Raw genomic sequence first — 10141 nt, 5'->3', positions numbered from 1 at the left:
ATTCTGGCTTTCTGGCTGCCTGGGCTGCAACACTTTCACCCATGGTCCCTAATCCATACCACCCCAACCCCCTGCGCGGCCGCGCCCCCTTCTACCTGTTCGGAGCTTTTTACCCAGAGTGGGGGAAGGGCAAGGGAGCTGGAAGGTGGGTGCTGAGGGTGCTGCAGCACCCCCTGGTGGCAAGAAATGGGATTTTCGAATTGTTGGATTTGGCTGTCTTGTGTTATATACCACCAACAAAATGCATTAAAAAACTGTTTTGTGCTTCCCAGCTCTAATCTTATTTCATACGCTCTCTCTTCAAAAGTGTTTGATTTTCATCATAATCTGGTTTTCCATAATAATAATAATAAGTCAAAAAAATGTCAAATTTTCTTGAGGGCGCCGAGAAATCTTGCCTAGGGCACCAACTTGGTCAGGCACGCCACTTGAATACATACAACAGTAGAACAGTATATTCTCCAGTTACTGGTCTACAATTCATTTGACTTTCATGCCAGCGATGGTTTTATGATATCTCTCTTTTTTTCCATTCCCCCCTCGGTGTTATCAGCAGGCTGCAGAGTTGGCCTGACTTCACCCTGATGTTCTGATGCGAAATCAACAAAATCACACATGAATCATGATGACTGGGCCTGGGCGTCGACCCGTGACTCACAGACTCAGCAGAAAAATGGATGGGAAAAAATAACCACCAAAACCTTATGTGTTTCAAAAAACCTTAATGTTTGAGAGGTTCAACAAACATTTTAACAGTTTTGAAAAAAGAAAGAAAGAAAGAAAGAAAAAACGTTTAGGATTGAGGTGTTTTTAGGCCGGTTTTTTAGGCCGGCTTGTTGTCTCTGTGTGTCTTATGCTTTGGTGTGTTTTATTGTTTATGGCTTCAGTAGCTATATGGGTTCAATACACAACGTGAGGTTCAGGATTCAGTCCAACCTGCATACAATAAAAGTTCAGTGACAAGAAAGTCTGACAGACAGAATTCTGATTATTTCTGAGACACAAATCTTTCCAGTGATGCCATTGGCTGCTAGAATGTAAACAATTTTAAAACTCATTACAAAGAGACAATAATATAATTCTGATTTTGTCATGGAGATCTAATGCTGATGGAGAATCATCAGTCTGGGTAACAAGACTCTGCTAAAAATTTCCAAAATGTAGTGCAACAGTGAAGGTGACAGGTGGATGTGGCTCCTCCCTGCCGGCTGTGGCTCCTCCCTATGCCTCCTCCCAGCTGGCTGTGGCCCCTCTCTGTTGGCTGTGGCACCGCCCTGCTGGCGGGCACTGGGGCTGCGCTCATCTTTAGGTTTGTTTATAGGTGGGGTTGGTTCCAGACCATCCTGCCCTGCAGCATTGTCAAGCCTCTGTGATTATGATTAGCAGCTACAAAACAAAGCTCTCTCTCTCTCCTCTCTCTCTCACTCACACTCACACACACACACAACACACACACACACACACACACACACACACGACACACACATACACACACAAACGAGAGATAGAGAGAGAGAGAGAGAGAGGTGTCAGTGACACATTCCTTCCTGTCACATACTGTCAGTCAGTCAGTCAGTCAGTCTGTCTGTCTGTCTGTCTGTCTGTCTGTCTGTCTGTCTGTCTGTCTGTCTGTCTGTCTGTCTGTCTGTCTGTCTGTCTGTCTGCCTGTCTGTCTTGTGTGTCTGTGGTGTGTGTGTGTGTGTGTGTGTGTGTGTGTGTGTGTGTGTGTGTCTGTCTGTCTGTCTGTCTGTCTGTCTGTCTGTCTGTCTGTCTCTCTGTCTGTCTGTCTGTCTGTCTGTCTGTCTGTCTGTCTGTCTGTCTGTCTGTCTGTCTGTCTGTCTGCCTGTCTGTCTGTCTGTGTGTCTGTGTGTGTGTGTCTGTCTGTCTGTCTGTCTGTCTGTCTGTCTGTCTGTCTGTCTGTCTTTCTGTCTGTCTCGTTGACAGACATGGCTCTGAACAATAAGGTGTGGATGTGACAGTAAAGTGTTTTGAGGATTATTTCCTAGAGGACACTGATGTCTTGCGGTCGGTGTCAGCTGACTGACAGGCAGCAGAGCAAAGCGTGACGCAGCGCTCAGGGAGGAAAACCGTTTCTGATATCCAGGGAAAGTAGCTGAGTAATTAGCATGTCAATAGAAATGAGGAAAACTCAATCATACTCACTGTCTGTCTGTTTGTCTACATCCATTTTCCTCGTCAAAATCTGAAAGTGACAGTATACTGACAAAGCTGATTTTACCATTTTGCCAAATTAACTGTAAGCTGTTTTTGTCACATCTGTGTGGAGTTGTGGTGAACACATCCCCGGGTATAGCCTAGTATGTTTTACATCAATATGTAGTCCCCACTCTTAGCTCTTTGATTTACACGAACAAGTGTTGCAAATCGACTCCAGCTGAAGCAAACTGTCAGCAAAAACGAGATTCGGCACCTGAGCATTGTTCTCCATGCTCAGGAAAAGTCCACAGATTTGTCGCAAGTCGCTTTTGAGAGATAAAGACACCAGGGTCTGAAACAGATGCACCAGGGTCCTGAAACAGACATGCACCAGGGTCTGAAACAGACATGCACCAGGGTCTGAAACAGACATGCACCAGGGTCTGAAACAGATGCACCAGGGTCTGAAACAGACATGCACCAGGATCTGAAACAGATATGCACCAGGGTCTGAAACAGATATGCACCAGGATCTGAAACAGACATGCACCAGGGGTCTGAAACAGACATGCACCAGGGTCTGAAACAGACATGCACCAGGGTCTGAAACAGATATGCACCAGGATCTGAAACAGACATGCACCAGGGTCTGAAAACAGATGCACCAGGGTCTGAAACAGATATGCACCAGGATCTGAAACAGACATGCACCAGGGTCTGAAACAGACATGCACCAGGGTCTGAAACAGACATGCACCAGGGTCTGAAACAGATATGCACCAGGATCTGAAACAGACATGCACCAGGGTCTGAAACAGATGCACCAGGGTCTGAAACAGATATGCACCAGGATCTGAAACAGACATGCACCAGGAGTCTGAAACAGACATGCACCAGGGTCCTGAAACAGACATGCACCAGGGTCTGAAACAGATATGCACCAGGATCTGAAACAGACATGCACCAGGGTCTGAAACAGATGCACCAGGGTCTGAAACAGATATGCACCAGGATCTGAAACAGACATGCACCAGGGTCTGAAACAGACATGCACCAGGATCTGAAACAGATATGCACCAGGATCTGAAACAGACATGCACCAGGGTCCGAAACAGATGCACCAGGGTCTGAAACAGATGCACCCAGGGTCTGAAACAGACATGCACCAGGGTCTGACACAGACATGCACCAGGGTCTGAAACAGATGCACCAGGGTCTGAAACCAGACATGCACCAGGGTCTGAAACAGATGCACCAGGGTCTGACACAGACATGCACCAGGGTCTGAAACAGACATGCACCAGGGTCTGACACAGACATGCACCAGGGTCTGAAACAGACATGCACCAGGGTCTGAAACAGACATACACCAGGGTCTGAAACAGATGCACCAGGGTCTGAAACAGATGCACCAGGGGTCTGAAACAGATGCACCAGGGTCTGACACAGACATGCACCAGGGTCTGAAACAGACATGCACCAGGGTCTGAAACAGACATGCACCAGGGTCTGACACAGACATGCACCAGGGTCTGGAAACAGATGCACCAGGGTCTGAAACAGACATGCACCAGGGTCTGAAACAGATGCACCAGGGTCTGACACAGACATGCACCAGGGTCTGAAACAGACATGCACCAGGGTCTGACACAGACATGCACCAGGGTCCGAAACAGATGCACCAGGGTCTGAAACAGACATGCACCAGGGTCTGACACAGACATGCACCAGGGTCTGAAACAGATGCACCAGGGTCTGAAACAGACATGCACCAGGGTCTGAAACAGATGCACCAGGGTCTGACACAGACATGCACCAGGGTCTGAAACAGACATGCACCAGGGTCTGAAAAGCAGATGCACCAGGGTCTGAAACAGACATGCAACCAGGGTCTGAAACAGACATGCACCAGGGTCTGAAACAGACATGCACCAGGGTTTGAAACAGACATGCACCAGGATCTGAAGCAGACATCACCAGGGTCTGAAACAGACATGCACCAGGGATCTGAAGCAGACATCACCAGGGTCTGAAACAGATGTACCAGGGTCTGGAAACAGACATGCACCAGGGTCTGAAACATACATGCACAGGGTCTGAAACAGATGCACCAGGGTCTGAAGCAGACATCACCAGGGTCTGAAAACAGATGGACCAGGGTCTGACATGCTATAGCTGCACAGTCACCAACTTAGCAACAACTCTGATATCTCCAACTGACTGTGACAGAGCTGGAACATTAGCAATACAGTATGTTAAAAAAAATATATATATATATAATATATATATATATATATATATATATATATATATATATATCTTTACATCACATCATGTGGATTGTTAAAAACCTGTCAGTGAAACATGAGTGGTTAGTTTTGGACTCCAAGCCAACCCGGAGAAGATCTAATAATGCAGCCGAAACCCTGCCTGGTGGCTAGCTGAGCGCTGTGTTTTTCAGAGCCGGGTGGATTCATGCTACAATAGACTCACGCTGCAGATCAGGTTTTAGGACAGAACGTTGCACTGCCAACACTTCATCACAAAATAACACCACAAACATCAGAAATGTGTTGAGCAGGACGGACTGAACAGGACCTGACAGGAGGAGCAGCAGAGTTTGCCTTCTTCCCCTTCACAACAAAGAAGAGTCCAGCATGTCGATAAGTAAACCTGACGCTGCCACATGGTTTGTTTTCACATAACCATCCGGGGAACGAGTTAGCTCCAGCCCGTTCTCACTCCGAACTATATAATCTCAGAGCTTTGTCACGCACCTTTTGCGTTTGAGGTGGAGCCTCGAGCGTTTTATGGACCGTTAAGAAGCACTCGGCAGCTATGTGAGTTCAGGCAAAGGTCAAGCAGGTCGTCAGGCTCGTCATCCAGACCGAGTCGGGAAGTACCGGTCGTACCCTCCAGGGGGAGCAAGATGGATTTGTCGTGTCATCGTAATCTCACAAGGCTTGTGGAGAAGCTCCTGGACTACAACAAAGTTGTGATTTTGTGTTTGGAGTGTGTTGCTAAGCCAGGTGCCACGCCACTCAGGACATCATGAGGTATTTTTGTATTTGTATACTTTGTTATCCCGTGGGAAAATGGATCTTCTGCATTTGACCGATCCTATATTAGGTGTCTACACAGAACATATAGGAGCAGTGGGCAGCCGCAGTGCAGCTCCCGGGGACCAACTCCAGATCGATTGCCACTGCCTTGGTCAGGGGCACTGACAGTACGATTGTAACCCTAACATACATGTCTTTGACAGGACGGTTAACCCTAACATACATGTCTTTGACAGGACGGTTAACCCTAACATACATGTCTTTGACAGGACGGTTAACCCTAACATACATGTCTTTGACAGGACGGTTAACCCTAACATACATTGAGCGACCCCGATGAAGCTGCGTGCGAAACGCGTTGTTCACTATTACATCACAGTAAAGTCATTCCAGCATGCGGTGGTTAATTTTTATCGTCTGTCATGATCAGGGTGCGAACTACGGGGGAGCTGGGGGGCTTTGGCTCCCCTTAAAGAAGTAGTAGACCCCCTGAAAGGCTGACTTGTGAAATTTGGGGGGGTCTCTAAATTATTGACTAATATATATTACCCTATGTATTTTCTATTTCTTTTTCTGTACCTTCATAGTGAATAATGCGTAAAATTACGCTATTTTAATCGTATGATTCAGAGTGTGCTCAATCACTGTCAAATTCACTGTAAGCCCCTATACCGACATGCATGTTATTCTTATCATCACCACATCGAAGCGTGGCGGCGCAGGTGCAAATCAAACGTCACTCACGCGGGCAGGTCAGATTTAAAACAACAGCAAGATGTCAAAAAGAAAACAAGGCAGTTTGACAAACTTTACATTCACGAAGAAATGGAAGCAGCCGTCAGTTGAACAGCAACAAGTCGCTTCTACTTCAAACGCAGATGTGGAAAAAGTGACGACGAGGTGAAGCTGGAATAGCCTACCTCTGAGTCCTCCCGCATATGGAGGACTGTTTGTGAGATGGAATGCGTCAGGAACTTCACAGTGAGTGGGACATGTGCGTTATGGAGTGGATAAAAGTGTTGGGCAGAGATATCATGTTCTTGTGAATGTGGATGCAGTGTATATGGAGAGCAGTGCGCCCGTTTCGCCTTTCTGTGCTCTCTCACCCTCCCTCCCTCTCTGTGTGCGCAGCGCGCTTTTCTCTCTTGGAGAGAAAAGTGGAACAGACAAGAGCTGTATCCGTGTCTTTGAGCGTGCTGATTTAAAATGAGTTATACCCCTAAATTGGCCTTCAAATTGCCTCAAATTTCCGGCTGGCGGTAGTGCCCTTTTATGAATTTGAGCCCCTCAAAAGCAGGCTCCCCCAATAGCCACAGTATAGTTCGCACACTGGTCATGATGTTCCTGCGACCCGACCAGCACCCGATCGTTCTGACGTGCGTGGGGATATAGAGCTCAACACAGTCATGTGACATCTCTTGCCCCGGAAGTAACTTTCCTATTCATTTTCTCCATAGAGATTTCAAAAAAGAAAATGAATGAGAAACTCACTTCCGGGGCAAGAGATGTCACGTGACTGTTCAGCTCTATTCTCTTCACACTAACATACATATGTATCTTGTATGTGTCTTTGACAGGACTATTAACCCTAACATACATGTCTTTGACAGGACTATTAACCCTAACATACATGTCTTTGACAGGACTATTAACCCTAACATACATGTCTTTGACAGGACTATTAACCCTAACATACATGTCTTTGACAGGACTATTAACCCTAACATACATGTCTTTGACAGGAGTATTAACCCTATGTCTTTGACAGGACTATTACGCCTAACACACATGTACATGCCGTTGATGGTGGGAGGAAAGCACAAACCCACAAACTCCACACAGAAAGGACATGGGACAGACCATAGGGTTTGAACCTGGAACCTGTGAGCCAACACTAACCACTGAGCCACCGTGTCGTCCTGAAGTGCCACGCCCCTCAGGACCCAGGTGCCCCTCCCCCCCGAATTGGGAAGGTGTGTTTTTGTTTGTTGTCTTTCTGTGAACCAGCTGTGATGACATGAACCACTGTGGTCTGAGGCTGTGGCTGCCTCCCACACACACACACACACACACACACACACACACACACACACACACACACACACACACACACACACACACACACACACACACACACACACACACACACACACACATGGGCCTGCCCCTACAAATCACATCACTTTACTTTGTTTTCATGTTTCAAGTAGATGCAGATCAGCCCTAACCAACACAACACACACAGACACAGACACACACACCTACACACACACACACACACACACACACAACACACACACACACACACACCTACACACACACACACACACACACACACACACACACACACAGCGCTCAGAGCAGCGGGAGTGCGAGGCGTGCCGGTGAGCGGTGAATCACTCACGGCGGCTCAGACAGAGCTTAACCTCAGTAAAGAAAACACTAAGCTGCTCTCACAGCGCTAAGTCCTGTCAGCTCCTCAACCAGACCCCCACAGAGGAGGAGAGAGGAGAGGAGGAGAGAGGGGGACAGGGGAGGAGGAGAGGAGATGAGGAGAGGAGGGGAGAGGAGAGAGGGGGACAGGAGAGGAGGAGAGGAGAGGAGAGGAGAGGAGAGGAGGAGAGAGGGGGACAGGGGAGGAGGAGAGGAGATGAGGAGAGGAGGGGAGAGGAGAGAGGGGGACAGGAGAGGAGGAGAGGAGAGGAGAGGAGAGGAGAGGAGGAGAGAGGGGGACAGGGGAGGAGGAGAGGAGATGAGGGGAGATGAGGGGAGAGGAGAGAGGGGGACAGGAGAGGAGGAGAGGAGAGGAGAGGAGAGAGGGGGACAGGGGAGGAGGAGAGGAGATGAGGAGAGGAGAGAGGGGGGCAGGAGAGGAGAGGAGGGGAGAGAGGGGGACAGGAGAGGAGAGGAGAGGAGAGGAGAGGAGAGGAGAGGAGAGGAGAGGAGAGGAGAGGAGAGGAGAGGAGAGGAGAGGAGAGGAGAGGAGAGGAGAGGAGAGGAGAGGAGAGGAGGGGGAGGGGAGAGGAGAGAGGTGGAGACCAGAGACAGAAGTGATGCTGTGAGATGGTGGAGATTAACCTGGGATCTTCAGGTCACTGGTCCTGCTCTTTAACCACTGCAGCACCTGTAGCTCACGTCCTGCAGAGGTGGAAAGGACTCAAGTACCATTTTCTTTAGGATTTGTACTTTTAAAGCTTTAAAAAAAAAAATGTGTATACTTTTATTCTTACTCGAGTAATTTAAATACTTGAGCACTCTTAAATGTATACTGACTAAATTAGTATTTTTTTTGTTTTGCACACCGCACTATGGAAACAGCACTGCAGCCCACAGTAGCATTGGGACTGCTTGCTAACAGGTCCAGAATCACTTCTGCGTTCATGGCGCCCAAACTGGTGGCTCGTTAGTGCAGTGGTCAATTCAATTAAATTGGCTCAAGACTGTCCTATTGAATTAGACGTAGACGATCCACAACATTGTATTGATCCCCATCGTGTGATTAGTTCAGCAATCTCAAACAGCAGCTCGTCTGGCAAAGGAGAGAATCGCCAAACTGAACATCCCTGTTCAGTATGAGACAAGAATAAGACAAAGACCGTTTAGGTAGTGTAACACTGGTAACATGTGCTGGATGTGTGAAAAGTATTATTAAAATATAAAACATTTTTAAAGTAAAGCAAATGTACTTTTACTTGAGTACTTTTAAATCGGCGACTTTTTTTAAACTCCTGGACTAGTAATGTTACTTGTACTTGAGTTAATTTTCACTAAAGTAACTCAGTGCTCAGTGGTTAGCGCTGTTGCCTCACACCAAGAAGGTCCCGGGTTCGAACCCCGGTCCATCCCAGGTCCTTTCTGTGTGGAGTTTGCATGTTCTCCCCATGTTCGTGTGGGTTATTCCTCTGGGTGCTCCGGTTTCCTCCCACCATCAAAGACATGTATGTTAGGGTTAATACTCCTGTCAGTGCCCCTGACCAAGGCAATGGCAAAAGAACTGGAGTTGGTCCCCGGGCGCTGCACTGCGGCTGCCCACTGCTCCTAGTTCTAGGAAGGTTCCTATAGTAGAGGATGGGTCAAATGCAGAGGATGCATTTCCCCATGGGGATAAATAAAGGATAACTTAACTTAACTTAAATGCAGCCATCAGCTGGCTGAAGCAGGATCTCTAACAAACACACAAAAAGGTCTGCTGTATTCACAAAACTTCTTATCTTACCACTATATAGGAAACCACCTGATCTAATCATGTCAGGAGACCCCCCATGTCCGTCGCATCAGAACAGGCTTATTGATCAGGCTCAGAGTCATTGATAAGGCCGATCAGCGTCGATAAGCTGAGTCAGTCAGGAAACGCGACAGGCGCTCTGCCTCCGTCTGATAAGAACCACGTGGCTGCCAGTCACAGCAAGATTCTTGTTTTTCTTTGGTTTCTGGGACACCTTGGTGATAAGCTATAGTCTGATGTTCAGGCGAAAAACGTTCAGAAGACTTCAGAAGAAAAACGTTAATTATAGCTTGTGGTCTGGGGCTTGTGGTGGAGGGGTGTAAGTGTTTGCCTTCAATGCCGAGAACCTAACCACGACCAAACCCTAACCCTATAGCCTCAACCAAGTTATTTTACTTGCTTAACCATATATACGACCAACCTTTGGAAAGTAGTTCCACTTGTTCAAATCACACATTTTTGTAAGACCGTGTTCCTCTCCGGACTGCTGCAAGGCATTGTGGGTATGCAGGCCTAGACACCGCAGCAGATTGAAACTCTTTTTGAACTGATGTATAGGTCGAGGGAGAGAATAGAGAACGTAAACTCACCTCAACTCTAAACCTAAAGTCCAACTTTTTCTTTGCATAAATTCACATTTTAACTCCTTGATATAAATCTTCATGATGTGAAATTCAGATTATACCTCCTATTAAAT

Source organism: Poromitra crassiceps (genome assembly GCF_964638095.1).
Source record: "Poromitra crassiceps genome assembly, chromosome: 16".
Lineage (NCBI taxonomy): Eukaryota > Metazoa > Chordata > Actinopteri > Beryciformes > Melamphaidae > Poromitra > Poromitra crassiceps.
This window is presented reverse-complemented; position numbering follows the sequence as displayed.